The sequence below is a fragment of the Lissotriton helveticus genome, chromosome 7, assembly GCF_964261635.1.
Source record: "Lissotriton helveticus chromosome 7, aLisHel1.1, whole genome shotgun sequence".
In the NCBI taxonomy this organism is placed as follows: domain Eukaryota; kingdom Metazoa; phylum Chordata; class Amphibia; order Caudata; family Salamandridae; genus Lissotriton; species Lissotriton helveticus.
Genome location: NC_136068.1, coordinates 1,157,937,278 through 1,157,963,655, shown reverse-complemented (window position 1 = coordinate 1,157,963,655; position 26,378 = coordinate 1,157,937,278). Strand labels below are relative to the sequence as shown.

General features: G+C 48.4%; 1 protein-coding gene across 2 annotated transcripts in view; it reads right to left on the bottom strand.

Moving 5' to 3' along the window:
- Positions 1 to 26,378, bottom strand: part of WIPI1 (WD repeat domain, phosphoinositide interacting 1) — a 412,373-nt gene that overhangs the window by 232,565 nt on the left and 153,430 nt on the right. The window lies entirely within an intron of this gene.

The window sequence follows — 26,378 nt, the reverse complement described above, 5'->3', positions numbered from 1 at the left end:
GTCATTGGCGCCGACCGCTCCTCGCAGAGCAGTAGTGTGTACCCGGCGCTCCGTCCTGAATAAAGAATAGCATAAAAGTAAACGAGCGTCCAGCCTCATTAATAGATTCCATATGTGCTCTGCCTACATTGTGCACCCCGAGCCCCGTTGATTGCTCGTGAGTTTCACTTTCTATGTGTCCACCACCAGGAATTAAAAAAACACACATACCAGCTGCAGAGAACCAAGCGTGCGTGACGCCACTTGCTTCCTACCGTGGATATGAATGTCATGGCTGGAGGGTGGGGGCGGGGAGTCAGCGGGTGAGGGGACGGAGATAGACTGGGTATGGTCACCTGTTACATGTCCACACTTCACTGCTACAATAATAATAATAATCCACATTTGTAAAGCACACAATCACCCGTTAGGGTCTCTAGGCGCTGGGGGCCGTCGGGAAGATTAAGCAAGCTATTGCTATTGCCCAGAGTCACATGGTGCTGGGCTAACCTGCTGCCGGAGCCGGGGATCGAACCGTGATCCCAAGATTCCAGCGCCAGTCGCCCTGGCCGCGGCGCCACACCTCTTCCACTGATGTTAGGATGGGGGAACAGGGAAGGGGAGCGCGGGACTTGAGTAGAGACTTGAAATTGTATGTATGGATGGATGGTATGCATTCTTTACAGTGTTTGTAAATAGCTCCCTGCCCTAAGCATACAAATGTCCAAGGCAGAAGTCTTGACACAAAGCTAAGGAGGGCACCGAGTCAAGCTACTCTTCTGTGAGGAAGAACGTAAAGCAGAGACACTTTTCTTTGGAGCAGATGTTTTTGTTCAAAGGCTTAACTTCCACATGGATGTTCCGATCCGCCTACTAATTAGGGTAGAGGTTCACTAAGAAATACCGCATATCGTGGGCTGGTGCACACCTCTATGCGCTTTAACGCAAAACTGTTTATAACGCATGTGTGTTTTTGCAGCGGGAAAATTGCTGACACCCAAACTAAAAGAAGGCAGGGTCATGTACCAGGTCACAGTCTTCCCCAACACGATCCTGAATCAGGAATGTATTTATTAATAGCAAGTAAACAGTTGAGTAGCTTTGAATGGGACTATAATGCATGGCAAATGCAAAAACAACAATTGATGGACAGAATGCAGAACAATGTCATACATTCACCCCAGTACAGAGATCTGGGCCTAAATCCATCGTTTTTTTGCACTCCACACCACCCCAGGTCAGACATGGCTATATGCAAATCAGCCTTGACCCTGTGCCTCATGGGAACAGTCCAGCCGAACTGCCAAGCCATGTCTTTCCTGGACCGGAATCAAGCATCCAAGGACCGGTTTCTGGCTATCAGCCTTCATCAGCCTGGATAGCTTGACTCCAGTGGTGTGGAGAGCATGGGACTCACGTCTGAGCATACCCATCCCACTCGGGTGACAATGCAAAAACAACAATTGATGGCTAGAATGCAGAACAATGTCATAGATTCACCCCAGTACAGAGATCTGGGACTAAATCCATCGTTTTTTTGCACTCCACACCACCCCAGGTCAGACATGGCTATATGCAAATCAGCCTCGACCCTGTGCCTCATGGGAACAGTCCAGCCCGAACTGCCAAGCCATGTCTTTCCTGGACCGGAATCAAGCATTCGTTCAAATGTCACCAGCTGCCACAGAATTTTCTCCGATATCCACAAGTCAGCTTTGCCGCACCCAGCACGGAAACATACTACCTATGTGAACAGGCCCCATTTGCCTTTTACAGGCGTCATCCCCAAAACTTTATGTCCCACTAGGCGGTGGAACAGTTTATGGCTAACCTGACACCACTGTTAAATGGATCATGCAAAAAGATTTCCAGCTGGCCGACTGAGATCAGCATACTGTAGGCCTGGTGCATACTCCAGTCCAGAGCAAAACTCGACTGATGCATTCACATGCGCTTCCAATACCACACCACCAACACTTCAGTCTGACAAGTGATGATAATGTCGTATCTAGCTACAGACAATAACTAATGTGAAATGGGCGGTGGCTCTATGAAGGAGGAAATATTTATCTCCTCAGGCCACATTAAGGGACAAGACACACACAACCCTCAAGATATGTTTTTATTAATCAAATAGGGTGCGGGGAAGTTACCATGGCTCCAGCCTATTAGACAGCTTTGTGTTAAAATCGGGAGACCTAATCTCTGGACTTCTCCGGAGGACTCATGTCCTCTAATTTCTAAGAAATTACTCTCCCTGGCACTAAAGGAATACAATTTGGCGTGTCTAACAGAGAACAGTCGATTGGGTGCCCTAACTAATAGTTTCCTGGAGGTCAAACACACTTATAAATTTGAACAGACTCTGGACAACATCCAGCCCCTCATGGCAAAGAAACTTTACCTGCAATTCAGGCATGGATCACTGCCATTAAGGGCTCTAACAAACAAATGGAGAGGTATTTCTACCACTCCCTTGGGTTGTCCAGGCTGCACTGAAAAGGAAGAATCAAACCTCCAAGTTGTGTTATTTTGCCCTTTTTATAAAAAAGCCAGAGTAAGGTGGATTTGGCAACTATGTAATAATTTGGGTCTCAGGAATTACCTAGTAGCATATAGGATCCTGAAATAAGACTCTACCCCATTGATAGCTTTTGCCACTTCAAGGTTTTTGTTTTCAATGTGGTGCACTCGCAGAGCCAGGATTAAGGCTATAGAAAGTCTCCCAAGCTAGGTTGCAGTAAAGGAACTCTAGGAATGATAAGCATCTCCTACTATTAAATATTCTTGCTATTTGATGTTTGTCATATGCTTCCCTCCCTACTTTTACCTTCAATTTTAATATTTTGTAATAGGTTATATTTGTAAATCGATTTTACTCACTTTTAATCTGGTCGAATGTAAATTTTTATACTACCCTTTGGATCAACAGACTAAAATTTTAGATTTTATATTGTGTTTTGTATACTGCTTTTATGGTTGAAAACTGCCGAAATAAAGCTCTATTGACTGAATTAATCAAATAACAAATGTTGGACCCGGCCTCATGGCGTGGTCCTACCCCTCCCGCATGGCGGGCCCAGGACGACATCGGCCCTCCACCCAGCATCGGGCAGCCCTTTTGCCCGACACTGCACGCCCCAACATTGTTGGTCCGGTCACCATCCCGGACCCCCTCTACCGGCCTGGCTCCATCATGGGCCCCTCACGACCTAAGCACGAGGCCGCGCCCGACTCCATCTTGGGCCCACCACGTCCCGACCACGTGGCCTCGGCCTCGGCCCCGGCCCAGGTCCAGCGAAGCCCAGACATTGAGGCACCAAGATCCACCCAGGTGGTCGAGTGGCCACTCGACAGATCCCGGAGAAAAGGGAGTTTCGATGGCCCTCCAGCCGTCCCCAGACGCCTGGTTTCGATCGCCCTCCGGCCTCCCTGGGCGCTGGCTCCACCCCCCTGCTGGGGGTCTGGACACCATCATCCCGGCCCCTCTGACCCCCAGGCGCGAGGGTCCGGACATCAAAGGACTCCAGTCCTATATCTGGGCCAGCCCCGGAGTAGGACGGCAGTTGTATCCTGGACTGGAAGCCCTGCTGACGCTGTCACGGCCAACACCAGAAGAACTCATTGCCTGTAACCTGAAGAGACCCTGAGAGCCTGCTGGCGCTGCAGCGGCCCACCTTTGCTGTACCATCCTAGGAGCCTGCTGGCGCTGCCGCGGCTGAACCACCTGAGAGCCTGCTGGCGCTGCCGCGGCTGAACCATCTTGAGAGCCTGCTGGCGCTGCCGCGGCTGAACCATCTTGAGAGCCTGCTGGCGCTGCCGCGGCCTCCTCTCCGTTAAGACCACCTGTCGAGTCCTGCTGGCACTGCCGCGGCTCGACCTCTCGGAACCCCCGGCTCGAGGATTGAGAGCTGTGCGCAGGGTATCCCTTCCTGTATCCATACCGAGACTGTCCCGCTACCCTGTCCCTTTTACAAGACTCTACAGATCCCTCGATCTGCCTGTATATACCGCTGAGAGCCAGCAACCTTTATTCTTGATAAAGCCTAAGAACTTAACCTCTTGTGTGGTGTCCGTTTGTAGTGTTGTGGTTACCCTGCTGTACGATCCTAGGAGAGGACCCTCACCCAGGAGGCCTCTCGATAACGCTCGGCTACTTCTCGACGGAGGGGTGGACCTAGGGGTGGTCAGTCAGACATCTTCTGCCTCCCCCGGGATCGCCTTTCTAACAGCAAACTTTGCCTGATTCACTCAAGATACTTCCATAGACTCTACTATACAGCGTTTGTGAAACAGAAATAGGGCATTAGGCAAGATTCTCATTGTGCAAGATGCCAGGCAGGGGAGGCAAGGGTTTATGAACCTGGCGTGGGATTTCCCTGGGGTGAGCGGTTTCTGAAGAGCGATGTTGAAGTCCCTGTCAAAGATTATAGACATGCCAGGCATCCTCAAGCTTCAGATGGCACTATTGGGTTGGGTTAAACCAATTGAGCCCCAACTCTATTGTTAGATAAACGTCTGGTTGCGTGCCAATGGGGAAGGGTAGTTGGCCAATGTGCTAAACGTGAATGTTGGACTTGATCCACTGTAATGAACAACTAGAAACATACACAGGGAAGCTCCTGGAAATGACTCGCCCGAGAGACATATGGGCCCCTTTGCGCCTATTCCTCATGACAGGGACGACAAATGAGGAAGTAACTAATGTAAAAGTTGAGTGAATTCTGATGATCTTGGACCTGAAAAATGGAAGCAATATGGTCGTCAGAACCCCCTGGGTACACATTTTAAGGAAATATGTAGAAGAGCGAGAAGCCAGTGCATCCACCATGTCCATGTGCCGCTGCTGCACAATCACTATGGTGAAGGATAAGCATTATGTCTGCTGTGGAATAACTAGCTAAGGTAAAAATGATAATGTCTTGTCTGACACATTTTATCTCTTTGTCTGGTTGATCACTTAACTGTTGATTCTGTCCTTTGACGAAAATGTAATAAATAAAATTTAAAAAATCTAATCTTAAATATTTATTTTTTAAATGGGTGCAAATTTGCTTCCGTCAAATATAACTTCATTGAACCTTAACACCATTACGTTGTAGGAGGGCAGTCAGATAAAATGCAAGCTTAAAACAAACTGATTAAGGGAAAGAAACACTCGGGCCATGCAATAGTTTCAGAAACACATGGTGCATTTTAGATTTTGGGTGACGAGGTACCCCTCTGTTTGTGAAGATTAAAAAAAAACCTCGCACTGGAGTTTCGTAAACGTACATCCATATTTTGGGCAAAGGGGAATTTGGGGGGCAGCCGAGCCGCGAGGTCTGCCCCCCGGGCAGTTTTGGGAGGGTGAGGGAAGCAAGAAATGGGAGCGGCCATTTTGCCGTTTTGGGCTGCCTGGGAATAGCCCAAAGGCAGCCCGATGTCAAGTTTTTATAGCCCAAGTATAAAGGGGGCTGCCCGCGTTTTCCCAGCCACCATTTTAGGTATTGAAACCTGGTGGCTGGGAGCGGAGAGTAGGTTTTTGTCGTTTTGTCTTGCGAGGAGTTTTTCTGCGGAGTTTTCGTACCGTTTTGGAGGAGTTGATTGCATCGGAGTCGAGGATGGATGCCCAGGGGGATTTTAGAGTACTAGAGGCCATCTGCCTGCTGAGCGAGGCGGGCGGATGGACCTCCTGGTGGGCCCAGAAGCGGCACCGCGCCCGCCGCGCCATGCCAGGTGTGGCGGCGGCGATCCTTGCCTGCTCGCCGCCACGGAAAGCCGCTAAATTGCAGGTGGGTGCTGGGGGCCGCGCCGATACCAGGAGCGCGGCCCACGTGGTGGCGGGGCAGTCGCCACGGCTGAGGCGCGCTGTCAAAGGCGCCTTGCTGCGGGAGCGCCGAGCTCTTAAGAAAGGAGCGGAGCGCAAGAACGTGCTGAGTTTGGAGCGGGCCCCGGGGAAGGAGCCGGAGCAGTGCGGTGACGCGCGGGATCTCCCCAACATGTCTGCTGATGGCGGGGAGATCCCTCAGAAGGGCAGGGACTCGGCCGGTGGGCGGCAGGCGGGGAAGAAGTCAGTGGGGGGCGGGGCAAAGGGGGGGGAGGGGGACGAGCGATACAGCGGGAGCTGGGCGGGGGGGCAAGAGGACACAGAAGAGTGCAGGGCCCTTAGAAGGGGGGCAGGTAGGGGGACTACAGCAGAGGGTAAGGAGGGGGAGCCCCTCTCCGACCAGACCGGGGGCCAGCTTGGAGGGGGGGAGGGGCAGGAAGGAGGTCAGGCAAGAAGACAGAGGGGGTGCGCAAGGGGGAGTGGGGCAGGGGAGTCAGGGGGGGCTGTAGGGGGCAGCGGGTGGGAGATTTGGGAGGGTCTTGGGGGTGGAGAGAGGAACAGGGTAGGAACAGGGTAGGAAAGGGTGGGTCTCCCCGTTATTAATAGAGTCGGGGGACGGCGACCAGGATTGGGAGGGCCTAGATGTTTTTGATTCCTGGGGGGAGGGGATGAGAGAGGCCCAGTGTTCGATGAGGGGGGGCAGGGCAGAGAGGGGGGAGGCGGCGGCGTCAGGGGTTGAGCGGGCGGGGGATCGGGGTGAAGGAGAGGTGGTGGGGAGTTCCCCGGTGGGGAGTTCCCCGGAGGGGGGTCTGGGGTTGGGGAGCTGGCGTGGAGCGAGGAAGAGGATGTGGGGGAGGTAGTGGGGACACAGGACAGGTGGACGGAGGTCGGGGGGACCGCGCAGTGGCAGGGACCCAGCACATCAGCAGTACCATTTTTATTGCAGGGGGATGATCAGCGCGGGGCTGCAGACTTGGTCAGACTTCGTGCGGTGGAACGGCGCCAAGGTAAAGAGAGGGCCGTGCCTCTTGCGGCAGGCTCGGAGTCAGAGAGGGAACACGACATGGCTGGCACACGAAAGCCCCTGGCAGGCTCGCTGGCCCATCCCCCCACAGGGCCCCCACGGCTTGGGGACCAGCGGCGGACGGGGAGCAGCACTGAAGAGGACTGTTTTGTATGGAATGGTGGTAGAGAGGGGCAGCGGGCCTCTGGTAGGGTACAGTCGGCGCCTCCGCTGAGTCGCCAGGTGTATAGATGGGGCGGGGTAGAACTACAGGAAGGTGACGAGGATAGTTTGGAGGAAGGGGAGTTATGTGACGGGGTCCGGTAACGGTGTGAGTTCTTTTTTGCAGGTGTCACGGGGCCTGGGTGCTGCGGCGGCCCGGACACAATCCAGGGACAGGTCAGCGTCGGAGCGCAGAGGCGTGGAGCGCTGCGGGGAGGCGTTGGTGCCAGGTAAATGCAATGCTGCGACGCGCATGGTGTCAGTGGGGGTGGGGGAAGGGGGCGTGGAGGGGGGGGATCGGTTGTGCAAGGGCAAGCATGTGGCGGATAAGAGTGTGGGCTCAGAGGAGGTTTTGTTGGTGCCTGAGGGGAAAAGTGCACAAGGGGGGTCAGCACTGACGGCCGGGGTGACGCCCGGGACCCTGGCGAGCACGGCGGGGGCGGTGGCGGCAGACGACGGCGCGGCGAAGGTAGAGAGGAAGGAGCTGAAAATAAAGCCGCTGGGGGTCACGAAGCCGCTGGGGGCGCATTTAATGGCATCCACCAAAGAGAAGATATGGAAAGGGGAATATGTGGAACTGTTGAAATTGCTACACCGCAAGGTCAGGTCGAAGGAGCGGTCAAAGGAGGAGGAATATGAGCTGCAAAAGAGGCCGAGGGTGCCCTTGACGATTGAGAATTGGACGGCGGCGTTTTTAATCTTCGCGAGTGTCTATTGCGAGAAATTCCCTGAGCGCTCTGTATCCATGTCCAAATACATGGACGTTATAAGGAAGGCGCAGATCACGGGGGGTGGTTACGCGTGGGCACAGTATGATGAGGAGTTTTGGGCCCGGATGGCGTGGGATCCGGAGGCCAAGTGGGGGGAGCTGGATTGCGACATGGGGCAGCACACAATGGGGCTGGCGGGGTCGGGCAAGGCTAGTTTTACCGCCAGTGGTTTGCTGATAGTGTATCAGCCCTTTCAGGGCCGCCCACCCGTGGGGGGGTGGGGGCAGGTGCCTAGGGCCAGCCCGGAGCGGCGGGCGCCTGTTGGGATTTTAACAAAGGAGTCTGTGCCAGGGAGCATTGCCGTTTTAAGCACGAAAGCTCGGGATCGGCAGGTACGGACACCCCATGGTACGTTGTTGGGGCCCCCCACGACAGCAGGGGGGTCACAGGTGCCGGGTGGAAGCACGCGTCCCGGAGCCGCCCAACAGGCGGGCAGCGGGTGAGGGTGTCGGGGCTCTGGGACCCAGGGCTCGTACTCCGGTTAAGTTGGAGCAGTTGACGGTGGCCCTGCGTACATACCCGGACGTGGGGGGCGCAGAGTGCTTGCGAGCCAGTTTTCGGGTGGGGTTTCATTTACGTTACGCGCAGCCACGGCAGAGGCGTTGGGCGGGCAATCTGCGGTCGGCGAGGGAGCACCCGGAGGTGGTGCAGAGTAAATTGGACAAGGAGGTCCTGGAGGGCCACATGGCGGGTCCTTTTGCTGATTGGCCCTTGGAACACTTGATAGTGTCCCCCATTGGAGTCGTGCCCAAAAACCAGGCGGGACAGTTCCACGTCATCCAACATTAGTCATGGCCGGAAGGGGGTTCGGTGAACGACTTCATTGACGAAAATGAGGCCACGGTGTCGTACTCCTCGGTGGAGGCGGCCATGTTTTTGGTGGTGGAAGCAGGCCCCGGTGCGAAGGGACATGGTGTGCCCCCAGAGTGGCGCGGGGGTGCGGAGCATTGCCTTTCTGGAGCTTTTCCCTTTGGTGGTGGCGGTATGGCTGTGGGGGGAAGTGCTGGCACACTGGAGGGTGATTTTCCATGTGGACAATATGGCTGTGGTACAGGTGGTAAATCGGCAGTCGGCCAGGGATGAACAGATGTTGAAGCTGTTGCGAGTGTTTGTGCTTGGCTACTTGCGGGATGACATTGCTTTTCGCGCGGTACACGTCCCGGGAATTGACAATGACATTGCGGATGCCTTGTCTCGTTCGCAGTGGAGGAGATTCCGTGGGTTAGCCAAGGACGCGAAACGGGACCCGTCGCCCATGCTGACGCAGCTGTGGCGCGTGGGCAACACCGGATGTTACAACTGGTTCTAGAATCTTTGGCGGACAATGTATGTGGCTGCATGGGGGGAGTTTGTGGCGTCCGGGGCGCGTTGGAGGCCGCCGGGAGCTGACAGACAGGACGATGTGGTGCGGGTTATGCTCTCCTTGATAGACAGGGGTCTCAAGAGGGTGACCATAGCGGGCAAGTTGGCAGGGATCGCATTCATGGGAAAGCTGTGTTCGGGGTACGCACCTTCCGTGGGGGAGATCGGGGCAAGAATGTTGGAGGGCTGAGCCCGGGAATGCGGGCAGGTAGGGGTGTTGCGGCGGCCATTGTCAGAGGAGCTTTTAGGAAGAGTTGTGGAGGTGTTGCATTTGGTGTGTGTGGACGAGCGGGAAGCGTACTTGTTTGCGACGTTGATGTTGTGGATGTTTGCGGGGGCCTTTCGAGTGTCTGAAATGGTGGGCGGGAAGACGGGCCAGGGTCTGGGGTGGTCAGACGTGCTGTTAGGGCAACAAGAGGTGCGCATTTGGCTGCGGCAGTCTAAAACGGACCAGCGTTGTGTGGGGGCCTGGGTGACCTTGCAGGCGGGGGGAGTGGCGTACCCGGTGCGCTGGGGTTGGACTTGGAACGGCGTACGGCGGCGGGATGGTTTGGTGTTTCAGCATGCAGATGGAACACAGGCAACAGGGCCACAGCTGCTGGGGTTGCTGCGGAAGGCGCTGGACAGGTTGGGGGTCGATGGCAAACAGTATGGCACGCACTCTTTCCGAATTGGGGCGGCGTCGGAAGCGCATCGGCGGGGTTGCGGGCGAGAGGCCATTATGCGCTTGGGGAGGTGGTCCTCGGCCTGCTACCGGCGTTATGTGCGTAGCGCAGAGTTGGCTTAATGCGCGCGAAGGATGTTGGGGGGACACATTTACTTACATTTGTTTTTCGTTTCAGGTTCGGTGGCGGGTCCTACGGCACAGGGCATGTTGATTTGGATGGTGGGCCATTCGTTTGTGAAGAGAGCGAAGTTGCAGGCCCAGGATAGTTATTTTGGGGAAATTTTGGGCTTTAATCCTGCTCTGTTTCAGGTGGTGTGGCTGGGGAGGTGGGCATGCGCTGGAAAGAACTAATGTCTACATTGAATGGTATGGTTCAGGGGGGCGGTGCCCAGATGTGCTGGTTCTCCACTTGGGGGAGAACGATATGGTGCGGGAGACTGGCTTGGTTTTGATCAGGGCGATGCGGCGGGACTTGGCGGAATTGCGGAGAGCTGGGCCGGTTGTTCGATGGTGTGGACGGAGCTGGTGCCGCGAAGGGTGTGGCGAGGGGCAAGTCGGCCACAGGCGGTAGACAAGGCGCGGAAGAAGATAAATGTGGAAATGGTGCGTTTCTGTCGGCACTTAGGGTTTGCGAGGATTTGGCACAGGGACATTCACTATGATGCACTGGAAATGTTCAGGGGTGACGGGGTGCACCTCTCGCGGATAGGGATGGATTTGTACCTGTTGGAGCTTCGGGAAGTGTTGGCCCGTCTGTTGGGCGTGCGCCGCGAGTAGGATCCTGGTTTGCCTTGTTGCTTTTCTTAGCTGCGCGGAAGGGGGTGGGGGGGCAGGGGGAGGCGGTGTATTCACCTACACTCCACCTTTCCCTGGGTGGCGGAGTTTGTTTTGGATGTTGGCCAAGTTTGGCTGGAGTTCGGTATTTTGTCGTTAAGTTTGGGGATTTGGGGAACGGGTGCGGGGAAAGGGTAACCAGTTTGGGGGTTACATTAGAGGGTAGTTTGGTTACAGTTGCAAAAGGACAGATAGGAATGTAGGTATTGTGAGGTTTTGGATTTAAGAGGTAGGGGAGAAAATTTGATATTCATAGGATACAATGCTGTTATATATTGTTATGTTGCGGGGTGGGGGGATATTATCATGTGGGATCGCAGTGGTGGGGGGAGAAAAACAAAGGCGGGTCAGGTAACTCGATGTTTAGAGAGGTTTTAGTTTTGTAGGGCGGTTTGCCAGTTTGGTAATAATGTGATGTGCACCTGTTTCAATAAAGCGGCCTTTTACACACACAAAATGGTAGTCGGTAGTGCTTGCATCCCTCTCTCCCACACAACAACAAAACATGAACTCTCACACACAACCCGAGTCTCACAGATTTACATTAGTAACTCATTTAACCTGAGTTTTATGGACTTTTAGAAAAAAAACTAAAAGTGCACTGTGCAGGAAAGAAAACAATCTAAATCACCGTGCGTGGTTGCATCTCGGTCTACGTCACAATAGACTTTATGCACTATCATCAGGCTAGAAGCCTAAGGTCTGGAGGCTAAAACCGGTATGTCCTACTGATTTAGTTAAAAAATACATTTGGGGGCAGTCACCTCAAACAGAGAAACCTCCTCCCATTACACCAACCTCATGCGAAAAATCACCTGTTCACATCAGTTTACTGACTTTCCTCATGAGCAAGGAAGGGCAGCATTTTATTTGTTAGTTCCCTATGAGCAGAAGTAAATCCCTGCATAAATCAGACCTTTTCAGGTGATTCGCTTCTGCCAACAACAGGGAAAAAAGCGACGTGCGCTGGCAATTTCACAATATTTGGACCACTGCAACAATAATTACAGTATTTTAGTGAATTATGAGTTCTTTCTTTCATTAAACTTTTTTTCGGTTTGTAAAAATTACATACCATAAGAGCACATGAAATACAGCGAAAAATTAGAACGACAATCAGGCACTATTAAAACAGTATTTCGCACTTTCAATCGCTCCAAGTGTTTAAGCTGTTCCCTTTCTCCTACTGCACTTAAAACACAGTGAATAAGAGAGTGGCGAATTTCATCATTTTCCACATTACATAAAAACCTAACAGCCATCCGATAATCTTTAAAGTTCGTCAGGACTGGAACCGGTTTTGCCGGTTAGAATCCGTCTATAAAAGGCATACGATTTACAAAAGAGTACAAGGTGCATAGCTAATTGTCTTGCAATGCTAACACTTGGACAATAAGGCAGCTCTTTGCTCCAATGACCCCTAGTAGGAGCCGCGTTCAATCTTAGTTGTGTCACAATAAAACAATGGGGGGTTCTTGCAGGCAAACAACGGTACAGTTGAGTCCCTTCCCTTGAATCAAGACACAGATCATTTTTTACTGATATTTTAGTACTCTCACTTGAAGCTGATTTGTCGTCTATGCCCATCAACAAGTATTTAGGTTGGTTTTAGAATAATACAGCATGGATTTTGGATTTTCAAGTGTGATGCTTTTTCCCCTGACGTCAATACATTTTTTTATATGATCGATCCACAAAATCTTAAAAGCATGGTCAAGAGCAAGACAACTTTTTTGATGGCCCTGGTAAAGATGGTTTCAGTTTTGGTACTGATGGACTGCCAAACGAGTCCAGGCTGCATCTTCAGAATATTTTCCAAGTGTGTCACCCCTATCTCTTTATGCTTTATCAAAGTCAAGGTAGACTGTGGGACTGCTAAGAGCCTTCTTACAAACCGATTCTCCACCCATTGTAAAACATTATTACTGGTGCAACCACGCTGTCAAACATTTGGTTTTATAAATGACACATTTCTTTAAAAGGTTTCTGTCCCGACTTTGCTATTAAGCTAAGGTACCCCCTGTTACTTTAACCCCTTCCGCGCTCGTGACGAGCTGAGCTCGTCATGAGTTGTGCCGCTCGCACGCTCATGACGAGCTCAGCTCGTCATGTAACGCGTTTTTTTTTTAAAAAAACGCCGCACACAGCGGGAAAACCGCTAGCGGCGATGCGGTTAAGGTCCAAGAGGAGGGGGAAAGGGAGTGCACATTGTGTACAAAAACCTCTTATCAGACCTATCTAGTTTACCAATTGGTTATAACTCTGCTATTAATTTCAAACTCAGGTGTACAACTCGAGAGAAAACATCTATTGCACATATAAGCACAGTAGAGTGTGCTTTACACACAGAGCACTGACAAACTCATACAAACCCCTGTAACACCCTACACATATAAGGTCCTGATGAAAGCCAGTAGAAGAAAAGGCCTGGCTGAAACTAGTTGACCGCACAGGACGTCGGAGGCCATAAGCCTACCGTGCACGTCAGAAAGCCTTTGTTTTTATTGACTGCCTGAGGCCCCACCATTAAAACAGTCTTTGGGACACCCAGGACAGTATTTTAAACCTCACTCAGAGCACACTCACAGCACCCTCACGAACCAAAAAACCCGCTCCGCAGTAATCTGGTGTCAAAGCACACCTGAGGTACACTCGGTACCTCGGGTGGGGCCCGATGATGAAGCATGCCACCAACTAGGTTGGTGGGTGAGGGCCTTCATAAAACCTAATGGTTTTCCTCCACCCGCAGACATACAAACAATTTAAACCAGAGCTAGTTCTCATTGATTGCTAACGTATAAACTGGGGAAACGGACTAGCGTCTATAGTTCTCCTCTCTCTTTTTGATTAGAACATAATAATTTGTCTTGACATCATCCTTAGATGGAATTCTCAGATGTGTGTAGTTGGCCTACGCACGTTTCGGTGAAAGCTAGATGTTATCACCTTCATCAGGGCCGAAAATACATAAAATACATAAGATTCAACCCAGATCTGTGACTGGGGGTGAGGTGTCTGAAACGTTTTAGCTCTCAGTCCATCATCTCTTTGCGTTTGCTTTGTTCATCCTAAATTGGCAGGGTCTGCCCATCATCTCCTTGCATTTGCTTTGTTCACCCTAAGTTGGCAGGGTATACCCAGATGTGGGTCCCTTGGTCACTTTGCCACTGAATTTAAGCTAGCCTGGCTGATGAAGGGTGTTACCCAGAAACCAGTCTCCGCATGCTTGTTTCTGGTTCAGAGAAGACCTGGCTTGGCAGTTCGGGCTGGACTGTTCCCATGGGGCACAGGGTCAAGACTGATTTGCATATAGCAGGGTCTGAACTGCGGTGGCGAAGTGAGCTGAAGAATGAGGATGGATTCAACCCAGATCTGTGACTGGTGGTGAGTGTCTGAAACGTTTCAGCGCTCCATCCATCATCTCCTTGTGTTTGCTTTATTCGCCCTAAGTTGGCAGGGTATGCCCAGACATGGTTTCCTTGCTTACTTACCACTGGATTCAAGCTAGCCTGGCTGATGAAGGGTGTTATTCAGAAACCTGTCCCAGTATGCTTGTTTCTGGTTCAGGGAAGATCTGGCTTGGCAGTTTGGGCTGGAGCGTTCCCACGAGGAACAGGGTCAAGACTGATTTGCATATAGCTGGGTCTGAACTGAGGTGGCAAAGTGAGCTAAAGAATGATGATGGTTGCAACCCAGATCTGTGACTGGGAGTGAGTGTCTGAAACGTTTCAGTGCTCCGTCCATCATCTCCTTGTATTTGCTTCATTCCGAAGATGATCCCAGTTGGCAATAGAATAAAAATGTGCACCAAGATATAACAAAGTCAATATATTGCTATAGTGCATTCTTTTTATTTCATGTCTACGAATTTGTATCTTGCCAGGTCCACAAAAAATAGTATACGTTTTACTTAGATTAACCTTCTAATCTCTACTGTCCATGAACGCTACAAACATTCAGTGACTAAGTGCAGACCATTAGCTGTTCTTGCCATTAATACCCAGTCATCTGCATAAAGTAAAATGGGGGTTGAGCAGGATCTTATTTTAGGGAGGTCTAATCCTTTACTTTGTATTAATTTTACTGATGTATAGGGTGAGGAGGAAAGGTGCCAAGAAACAACCTTGTCTGACCCCTCTCTTCATCATAATAGAAGGTGAACACTCCTCATTTGGACCACAGCAAATTCTTGCGGTTGAACTCTGCCACAGTTGGGCAAGAAGAGCGACAACATCTTCTAGTCCAACTAGCAAAGCTAAAGTGTGACACAATTTTGAGTGATTAACAAGCTCAAAGGCACTGGTGAGGTCTTTGAAATAAAAACGTGGGTGCTCATTTGACGCCTTAGTATATTTCCCAATGATCAGATTTAAATTAAGACACTGTTCAGCTGTACCGATGCCTCACATGAAGCCATATTGTGATTCAGTAAGAACGTCTCCATCCTCAACCCAGCCTTCTAATCTTCCCAATAGAACTCTACACAAGATTTTCTCCGACGCGACCAGGAGGGAGGGGTGGCAGCACTTGGGATCTGATCTACTTCTCTTTTTTTTTTTTTAAATGAACACTATGGTCTCTGTCCAAGACTGGGGAAAGATCCCGGACCCTGCTGCATTAAACTAGAGCATTAAAATGGGTGCCCAAAAGTCAATGGTATGTTTTATCAGGTCTGAACAGACACCACCAGAGCCAGGTGCATTCCCTCTACTACACCTCTCTATTGCAGAAGTGACCTCACCCTTTGAGAATCTAAGCCAATGAGCCATAATTTGTAACTGCTACTGTTTACGTCGATCGTGTGAGCTGTTAGAGCCATCATCTTCTCTATCATTGAATACAGTACCAAAGTGTTTAACCATGGTTTGACACGAAATCAAAGAGACAAAAAACCAAAAAGGTAGTGGAGGGTCCGAGGGGAAATATTTTTATAGACCAACTAGTACCTAGTCCCCCAACTTAACAGTAAAACACACGAGAGGTACTACAAGTCTGAAAACAGAGAGATAGCTGGAACCTAATAGTGTCCCATTTTATGCCCAGACCACACAGTTGATCCAGAGAGATAACATTGTTATACCCAAGAACGTGAAAGAAAGAGAAGATACAGAGTCTGAGGAAAAAGTACCCATCAGCCCACTCATAAGTGGAATCTCGTCATCTGGGTATGTTTGTGTTGGAGAATGGTGTCCTGTAGGCTCTTCCTCAGAAAGGAATTTCGAGGTTGCCTAATGCCGGACCCAATAATCAAACATTCAACCAACAGATGGCAGTGTATGAGCGGGAGGGGCTAGAAGTTGCAGTGCTCAAAAGAAGAAAAGGAAGGAAAATGCTCCACGTGATTTAAAAATACCTACATTGATGTCATAAGAAGCTTTATTGGGTCTGACCATCAAAGTGGTATGGTTAAAAAGCTACTGCAACACTTACTTTCAGTGATGTGATATATGATCTACACCCGCTTTCCAAATAAAAATGGTGTATCTTCTCCCTAATTGCAGGGAGAGAGAACCTCACCTCACCTGGCCACTGCTCAGGATAGAAGGAGGCCACGCACTCTCCGTCGTTGCCTCGGGGTAAGAACTGAGCGGAGGGGGAGGCCTCCCCCTCGGCTCAGTTCTTACTCCGAGGCAGTAGCACCTTAGAGGTCCTGACGAAAGCCGTTTCTAGGCTGAAACATGTTGACCGAATAACATATCTGGTGGGTAGCAATTCCTTGCATGCTATCATTATACTGCTTTTTAACCATACCACTTTGATGGTCAGACCCAATAAAGCTTCTTATGACATCAATGTAGGTATTTTTAAATCACGTGGAGCATTTTCCTTCCTTTTCTTCTTTTGAGCACTGCAACTTCTAGCCCCTCCCGCTCATACACTGCCATCTGTTGGTTGAATGTTTGATTATTGGGTCCGGCATTAGGCAACCTCGAAATTCCTTTCTGAGGAAGAGCCTACAGGACACCATTCTCCAACACAAACATACCCAGATGACGAGATTCCACTTATGAGTGGGCTGATGGGTACTTTTTCCTCAGACTCTGTATCTTCTCTTTCTTTCACGTTCTTGGGTATAACAATGTTATCTCTCTGGATCAACTGTGTGGTCTGGGCATAAAATGGGACACTATTAGGTTCCAGCTATCTCTCTGTTTTCAGACTTGTAGTACCTCTCGTGTGTTTTACGAAATCAAAGAGGCCAACTGTAGAGCGGTAGCTTCCTTAAAAAGAGGTGGATTTACCATCTTGCAAATTAACTTGTTACCCCTCATTTCACTTGTGTGTACCAGTTTAGCTCAGGCCTCTTGTGAACCTCTTTTTTTCATGAAGTCAGAACATGTTTATACCTATATCTGAGGGACCTCTTTTGTAAGGCTTCTTTCAAAGGTTTGTGTGCTAACGTGCCTACATGTTCAAGACAGCCTTGTGAATTGTAGAATTGATGGCCGGCTTAGTTAAAAATTAATTAATAGTCATACAGATTCACAGAAATGCCTCAACTGATTGCAATGCTTCCACTTCCTAGTCCACACATTTTTTTTAAATCAGAGCTATGATTTTTAATTAAGGTAGAAAGTAACTTCTAGGCTAAATTTCAGCCCTCTTAATAGTATGCCCATTTTGTCTCTCCACTGCTATGGTCACTGACCATCTTGTGATGGATGGCCGATTTTACCAGATCTAAAGGGTCGCCATTACAAAATTATGATCACTCAATCCAGTAGGGCGAACAATGCATCATGTAATGCATTAGGTGTACTATAGGAAATTAAAATATGATAAATGGTGCTACCTGCACCCTTGCACTAAAAGTTGTTATTAAATCAGACAAGCAGAGCAAAAGTCAGCAGCCATGAAAAGATTGTATTTACTTAGGATGTTCTTAACGGTATATCCATATTTATTATGTTTAAAATGTAATTGTCCCCGTCCATAAGAACATAACATTCCTCAAGCTTGAGGGGCGAGTGAACATATACTAGCATTGAAGTCCATTGGCCATACTATGAAAATATCTCTTCTCAAAAGCGCATTGCCTACGTGGACTTGTGAAGAGTCAAAAATGTTGTAGAAATTAAACACCATATACAGAAATATCTCTAATGCCAAAAAGAAAATGTAGAAATATGAGGAGGCTAGAATAGTTTTCAGAACTTTAATGGAGAGGCGAAGAGAAATCAGAGTTGCCAAACCGCCCTTCAGCCCTCCCTGAACTTACATGAGACCCAGAAGTGGAGAAGACAACAAAGCCCTCCACATACAAATTGTGTAATGCCCAGGTTTTTGCATACATATAATTTAGTAATCAGAATAAGTTTCCAACCAGGCCATATTACATAATTTACTCTCTATTACTGTGACATTCGAGGAAGTAAATCTTACATTATTATTGGAACTTCGAGTTGGGCTAGCCTGAAAATCAATTAAAGGGTCATCCCTTTGTATGGTGCCCTCAATAATGACCTATTGGGAGGCCTTACTAATGTTGTGGACTAGCATAATTTTACTCCATCCTTTCATACTGATAAGGCCACATATATGTGTGTACTTTGGGCTCGTGTATTCTCATAATATAATCATAATCAAAATACGTAGTGCTCAAGTATAGAGAATGCAGTAATAGATTGTTCTAATGAGTGTGTGTGCATGAACCGTTTTTCTTTTAGGGACAGCTGGACCGTTGACAAAAATGTATCTATAGGCTAAGATGGTGGAGTAGTGTGGCTCACTGGTTAGAGGCGGCAGGCCCGAGAGCAGAAGTCGGCCCGGGACCAGGGTTCAATTCCCGACGCGGCAGTGTCGTGGACCTTGATCAGCGGACTCGATAATTCTCGCTTCGGTGCTTACTCTAATCAGGGGTTCCACTCGGCAACTCTGGGCATCAGCTTGCCTAATCTCCACAACGGCCCCACCAATTCCGGGGATGCCTGGCTTCACCTTGGGGACTCCCAGCAAGGGACCATCCCACAGGGAAAGCCAGGACGGGTTCCCCAGAGTTATACAGCGCCAGGAAACCTATGGACGGGTAGCAGTGCGCTTTACAAGCTCAAAAACATTTACATTTACATTCTACTGGAGTTGCGCTAACATTAATTTAATGCAGTGCATTCTCCAAAGGTTAGAAAAGAATGAATCGTGAGAGAGTTGTTATTGTACTTATAACGTAGTCAGTGTTATTTCAGATTAATAAGTGTATTCATGTGTGAAAGTATAATACATATATATATATGTAAATTTATAATTAATAATGTATTTACAGGATTATATGTGTGTTCTACAATTATTTGCTTTTGCAAGTAACATGCTGAGTTAGCATGACTGTGGGCCGTAAGCTTACATTTGAGACATTTAATGTGAAAGTTGTTTTCAATATATTTTTTCTTTTGCAGGTGCAGACCAAAGCATTCTTAACTAGTGAAAGAACAGTGTGTTTTGAGATAGTGAAACGAGGAAGAACTGGCAAGGTTAATTACATTTAATGAGAAGAACAAGGGAGTGCTACCAGTTGGGGATATCTGTCAAAGGGAGGAATTCAAGGACGCTGCACAAGCGAAGCCTGGAAGATGGGACTATCGTACCAGGCACTGGAACTCTTCATGAGTCCTGTATATGGGGGTAACTGCAATGTCCTGTATATGGGGGTAACGGCTAAGAATCTGAACATCCTGCAGAAAGTCCAAAATGCTGCTGCCCAGTTCATCCTGAATATACATAGGAGGGCATCGGTGGGAGAAGCCCTAAAGGTTCTGCATTGGCTTCCTATTCGAGCTAGAGTTACCTTTAAGGCTCTATGCCTTAGTCACAGGATTCTTGTGGAGAGGGGACCACGCTTCTTGTGGCCTCTCCTGAAAGCTCACCAGCCTGCTCGTTATTTAAGATAATTGGGTAGTGCAAGAGTGACTGTGCCCAGGGTGCGTAAGGCATGGCTGGGCTGGCTGGCAGCTAAGGTCTGGAATGAGCTTCCAGTGGATCTTAGGACAACTGAGTCAGAGTCCTTGTTTCGCAAGAAATTGAAAACATGGCTCTTCAGTTTTCCCCTGGGAGGAATGCAGTGGTTGGGTTCCACCTAGTTTGGATGCCCACTTTTGGAGGCAGCTGGGGAGGGCTGTTGGGGGTTCAGTTTGTCCAAGCACGGGGACACTCCGGTTGATGTAACCATTGCGCTTTATAAGCTTACCAATAATAACAATAAAGAGAAATGGAAATAATGAGGTTGAATAATGTGGGGTCATGTGTTTTCAGAGAATGTGTTTCTTATTGGTGAACTTTTTTTGTAGTTAGACAGATGCCATTAGACTTCGAGAGGTACAGATCTCTCCTGACTTCTGATTGTCTGGCTTTATGCTATACATTACCTTTTTTTCCATAACTTCTACAGAAGTTCAGATGCCGACACCTTCCTTTGCTTTTGGATTAATAGAGCTTTCTTTATTCAAAGTTTAGTGTAGGAGTAGCTACATTCTGAAACTCTTTCCCATGTATGAGGGGAAAGATCAAAACCCTTCGTCCACTCATCAGATTTTATTCTTAATTTTCTGAGTTGCAATTACAGACATTTTGATTTGTTCTTTGTTGCTAAGGACCAATATATTACATCAATTTGATCTTCCTTTAACCCCTCCCATGCTGGTGACGGAACCGCTCCGTCACCAGCCTCGGACGCGCTGTGCTGATGACGGAGCGATTCCGTCACGGCCCGCTCGGCGTGCCTGCACGGCGCTGATTCCGCGCCTGCGCTGGACGTTCTGTTGAGCGGCGGGGCCGTGACGGAACCGCTCCGTCATCAGCACAGCGCGCCCGAGGCTCGTGATGGAGTGGTTCCGTCACGAGCATGGGAGCGCCGCATGGCCACCCCACCCCCCTAGCGCTGCTGCGGATAATAATTCTGTTTATCTACAGTGTGTTTTTGCTTCTCATTTATATTACTTTGGCTTTGAGCTTATAATAAATCCTTTTCTTCAAGATACAGCCTCTGATTCTCAAAGTGTGGTCACATTGTTCACACTGTGTATGGAATTTAAATTTGTTGGTAACTTCTTTCATTCTCAGGCTACAACAAAGGTCTTTTGAGATTTGTAAAGGTTGACCCAGAGCTACATCAGATGTCACCTATTGTCGCCATGGGCTCTGACCTTCACTATAAGTCTCTAAGAGAATCCTGGAGCGCAAATTGATTATGAGTTCTAAATTATTTAAGAAGTAGCAGAACTAACTTAAATGTCCTAACCTTCTTTATATACTACTTCTTACCGTTGACCCTCATTTAATTGGTTATCCTACGACTTTTATCTCTTTTGCTATGACAAATATTCAACATAACTTTTCCCTAGATATGAGCCAGTGATCTTGGAGATGAAAGATATGTGTTGTGACAGTTTTTTTCATTAATTGCCGGTCAGTGTAGTAGTTTTCTGATGCATAAGAAATAGATGTGTTATAATCCGACGTTTCGGAGTCTTCTGTATGGAATTGAATGATTGAGTTTTCTTGGTTGTAAGCAGCAATCAGTCGGAAAGTAGCTTCTAAGAGAAGCTGCCTGCTCCTGGAGGGGCAGGATGTAGATGGAATAAACTGAGCAACTTTTGTACAACCCGCTTCATGAGCGCTTTGTGACTTTACAGTATCTTACATTTCATTCCAAGACTATTCCATTCCAACTATGAGCTTTATCCACGAGTCGTTAATCACCAAGTATAATTGATCTTTCACCCAGGGCACAATACACCTCTGAGGTGAGACCACTTAGGGGATTTCAGGGACCCTTTCACTCACAGATAGTACTCTGAAGTGTGTTTTTTAGGTTTCGACCTGGCGAAAAGCTGCGCAAGCAGCGTTTCGCGCAGGCGAAATCTTATGTCTTACACTGTGTGGCTGGGAATCCGCCCCTCTGTTCCATTGGCTAGCTCCATAAATGGAGGCTAGCCATTGGAACAGAGATCTGTCCGTCAATTGCGGAGCAGATTCGGGGGCGTTCCGGCCATTTTTACTCATCTTGCCCCTTCTGACAACGTCATGCAGCCGTGGGCGGGGTTTATTTTTTTTTGTCCTCCATGTTTGTTTTGGCCATTCCGCGGCCGACCGCCGCCGGAGGAAGTCCAGGTCCAGGTGAGTGCTGGCCGGTCCCGCCGCCCCCCCTCCCGCTGTCCGTGCTCCGCCCCTCCTCCCGCTGTCTGTGCTCCGCCCCGTCTCCCGCTGTCCGTGTCTCCGGCCCCGGCCCCACTTGTTCTTTATTTTGCCGTTGCATCTCACACGCCTGAGACATGGTGAGTTTATCCTGTCATTGTCTATTTCCTACTTATTCATTTAACACAGCCGCGAGGTCGCAGAACGTAGTCAAATAGCCAACATAGGCACACACAATGCATCTAATTATTCAGTCCCACCGCCATTGTGGCTCTCACTCACTCTTCCTTTTCACACTCTCTTCCTGTACCGTATGCCCGTTCCAGCCCCCCTCCCGCTGTCCTTATGCCCGTTCCCGCCCCACCCCCCTCCTGCTGTCCGTGTCTCCGGCCCCACTTGTTCTTTATTTTGCCGTTGCATCTCACACAGCCGCGAGGTCGCAGAACGTAGTCAAATAGCCAACATAGGCACACACAATGCATCTAATTAATCAGTCCCACCGCCATTGTGGCTCTCACTCACTCTTCCTTTTCACACTCTCTTCCTGTACTCTCTCTCCTACACTGTGTACACCCCTCACCCATCTGTCTAGCAGTCCATGCCCTCTTTGTTCCCCTTATGCTCCCTTCGGCACAATTCACTAGCCATGTTTTCGTAGAGAGTTATTAACTGAATGGGCAGAGTTCAGAGCGTACCCCTCCAGGGAAAGTGGAGAGAGCGGGGATAGTTTATGGCCAAGCAGTTTATTTTCACTGATATTTACCCCACTGATAACGGAGCGTGCTTGGCCTGTGTCTGCTAGGATGTTGTTAGCTTACGTTAACAAAAGATGAAGCAGGTGAGAGGTTCACCTTTCCTAAATCCTTATCACAGTCTAAAACAAAAGCTTCTTTAATTTTACGAACTAGTCTTTCAAAACCAAATTCAAGCCTTAGTAACTACAACTGCCAACAATGACATTTTTGCTGAAACATTTCCGTAGTTTACTTTCCATAACCTTTAAGACTTGACATGTGAAATCGTTGTCATAATAACATAAAACGGTTATGAGGGCACATTTACAAGCATTCTCCTGCATAGAGCAATAGGCTAGGCATTTAATTGCCCTGATTTCAAGCACTAACTTGCTCGTACTCCCCAAGTACCTATGTGTTGTTGAATCATAATCTTTTTAAAGCGGTTGGAAAGGCTTCAGTGTCCGAATTTGTTTCTTTAACTTTGGCCTCTCTATTCTGTCTGTTGAATGCAGTGTCAAATCCACTCTTACCACATAGTGAAGTGAGGGCAGGAGATTTCTGTGTGCTCAGTCCCGCGAGCTACAAAGAGTGTGTTTTGTAAATATTTCCACAGCAGTACCGAGGAGCATAGTTTTGTGATCGCTGGGCAGGTTTTTTCGCGCTGTCTTATACGCTGGTCTTGTTATACTGCCCTGCCAAGCGTTTGGGACTTTGTTCTTTTTTGTAGGCAGTTGAAAAGAGAGATGAGTTTCTTGCCCATAAATTCGACTTTTTCTGCATTACGTAGGATGAAATGGTTTATCTGGTTTTCGGGCTGTATGATGAAGTGACAGGTTTGATAGATTGTATCTAAAAGGTAGCTGAGGCCGAAGTCAACTCTCGCTTTTTGTTGATTAGTATTCATGCTGCTATATACTATTGACCTATCCATTTAACCTGCACACACCACCTGCAGAGGGCCACTTGAAACCGGATTTCTCCTGGTGCTTTAAGAAGAGTTTTGCTTTGAGTGCTCCTGTTAAGCTATTGGACATTGATTGACAGGTACCGTAAGGGCTGTGAGAGCTGTGTGGGCTGTGAGAGCTGTGTGGGCTGTGTGGGCTGTGAGAGCTGTGTGGGCTGTGAGGGCTGTGTGGGCTGTGAGGGCTGTGAGGGCTGTGTGGGCTGTGAGGGCTGTGAGGGCTGTGAGGGCTATGTGGGCTGTGTGGGCTGTGAGAGCTGTGTGGGCTGTGTGGGCTGTGAGAGCTGTGTGGGCTGTGAGAGCTGTGTGGGCTGTGAGAGCTGTGTGGGCTGTGAGAGCTGTGAGAGCTGTGTGGGCTGTGAGAGCTGTGTGGGCTGTGAGAGCTGTGTGGGCTGTGTGGGCTGTGAGAGCTGTGTGAGCTGTGTGGGCTGTGTGGGCTGTGAGGGTTGTGTGGGCTGTGAGGGCTGTGTGGGCTGTGTGGGCTGAGAGAGCTGTGTGAGCTGAGAGAGCTGTTGGCAATGTAAATAACAATGCCATTTATTTATAAGTAAAAAAAAAAAAGAAATGTCATGAGCAATGCCAATAGCTCTAACTTTTCCAAAGGCGAAACCATTGCCTTGTAAATGCTTGTTAGATTTATCTGCTTGCTTCTCTTTAACTTCATCTTTTTTCCCTAATGCTGAACATAGGTCTTCAATGTGCTATACGTTGTTCATGTTGGTCTAGCCATCCTTTGCAACATATACATCGGTACTTGCTTTAACATGGATTCCAATTTAGGTAAGCAATTCTCTGGATGGTCTTCCTAGAGTTTTAATTTTATTGGCAAAAAGAATTATCAGACTTCACAATATATATAAAATGCTTTTTGTAGGAACACATTTTCACCCTTACCTCCAATCATTGGTGAAGCTAAATTCTCTCATTTAATCACTTGCAACGCTGGTTTCACGTCTCAGTTGTAATCAGATTTGAGGTACCTTGGTACACCACTCACGTCAGATCTTGGTACACCTTAACTTTTAGTTGTTACTGGTTAATAACTTGTAAGTTCTCTGCCCGTAGGTTACTATTTCGGTGTGAGAATCCATTTTGTTTCAATCAGGTGTGTGCGAAATTCGCATTACTTACTTTTGTGTTATTTCGTGACATTTCAGTAAAATGATACTCAATTATGCATAATTACATGACGCGCATATCTGTCATTTATCAATATATTTCAGTGCGAAATGCACTGCTGTCAAATTTTGACGAGGAAGCATTTTGCTCTAAAATATAGTGAGAAAAACAAAGCTGCTGTGAACAAAAGCTGTCTGTGTGGTGTTTTACACCCTCACGCTATAAATGTCCTGCAAATTATGACGTATTTAACAATGCATATTACACGAAGCAGTCCACCGTGCAAGTGCCATCCTAATTTGTTTTCTGATGTCATTTCCCTGCTCGACCACTTCTACTCAGCCGAATTTCTTTTTCCACTGCACCTTTTTTCCATATAATTTGTAATGTCTAAGCTCATCTTCGTCATTGCCTATGAAGGGTAGCTTGAATCTTGTGCAACTTGCCTCCCTACAGTTGGGCCAGAGAGCTCCTTCTCACATCCGCTCGGTCCTGATTTTCTTCGAATTTGGAGAACATTTATTTTTGGAAAAACAATTCCCTCAGCGGTTATTTGGCAATCTCGTATGACGACAGCGGTTAGCAGGTCAGTGCACTGCCTGGACCCGGATATTAGAAGACAGGCTGTGCAGGAAAAGGGGGGAGTATGGCTTATGCAACCTCTCTCGGTAAATAGGAACCTGTACATCCCATCCCTTTCCTGTACACACACGCAAGACCGAAATAAAGCATCAATGACATTCCTACACCTTTCTCAGAACAGTTCTTTCTTGTGAATCCCTTTGGGGACCAGCACATGGGACTGCTGCAGACCCATATCCCAGAGAGGCGAGGCCCCCTACCACCAGGAGGAGCCCCACTGCCTGCAGGTGTGGTTAGGAGGCTTCCATACCGCATCTGCTCCTTCCCAACATTCACACACCTGCTTCAAATGTCTACCTGTGGCGCTCTACTAGAACGAATTCTGTGCTTGAAAACAGCTCAGATGTTCCATGGGTTGGCCCTCATTTACAGTGTGTCGAAAGAAAGCCCCACTGTAAATCTACATCGTTCTTGTCCTGCAAACTCTTTGGTTAGTGCTCCTTACTTTAGGGGGGTGGCACGCGCCAGGTTTTCCACAGTGGACCATCACCTGGTGCTGCCTTCATAAACCTTAGTATTATCCGCTAAAGGGCCGATGTCCCCTGTATGCGTGATGATCTGCCCACTGTACAGTGGTCCTACAGCCTGATAATGTACATCTTAAAAGTCTGGTGGTCACAAGCAGGAAACAACAGAAATGAGCCCCATGTGCTGGGGAAAAATCCCAGCGTGTCAGAGTATTAACTTTTTTCTTTTACAGAAACAACCTCTATTTCACTTTGAATAGATTCAAATCCACCCCTTTTTTCAAATATCCCTCACAGATCTCTTACAGTACATACCTTTTGCTCCTTTCCTGATGCCTTAATTCTGGGTGAAATATTTTGATAAAGCACCACAACAAGGGTCTTGTGTAGTCCTTCAGGGGAATGTGCTTTTTCTTTCAGGCAAAGAAATTGGTGGCATTGATGGTAATCTACCTATTTCTGAATTCACTATATCATTGAGGTAGTTTAGGACCCAATACCAAAGAATTACTAGTAGCTCCACATGATGATGTGCAATAGTCTAAAATCGATGAAAAACGCAGACCCTGTAACGCATGTAATGCTTGTTGAAACGCATCAATAAAGCATTTACGGTGATTTGGTTTAGGGACTAACGTGTTGGCAGTAGTAGCCGACTTCCCACTTGGGCACACCCTGGCTG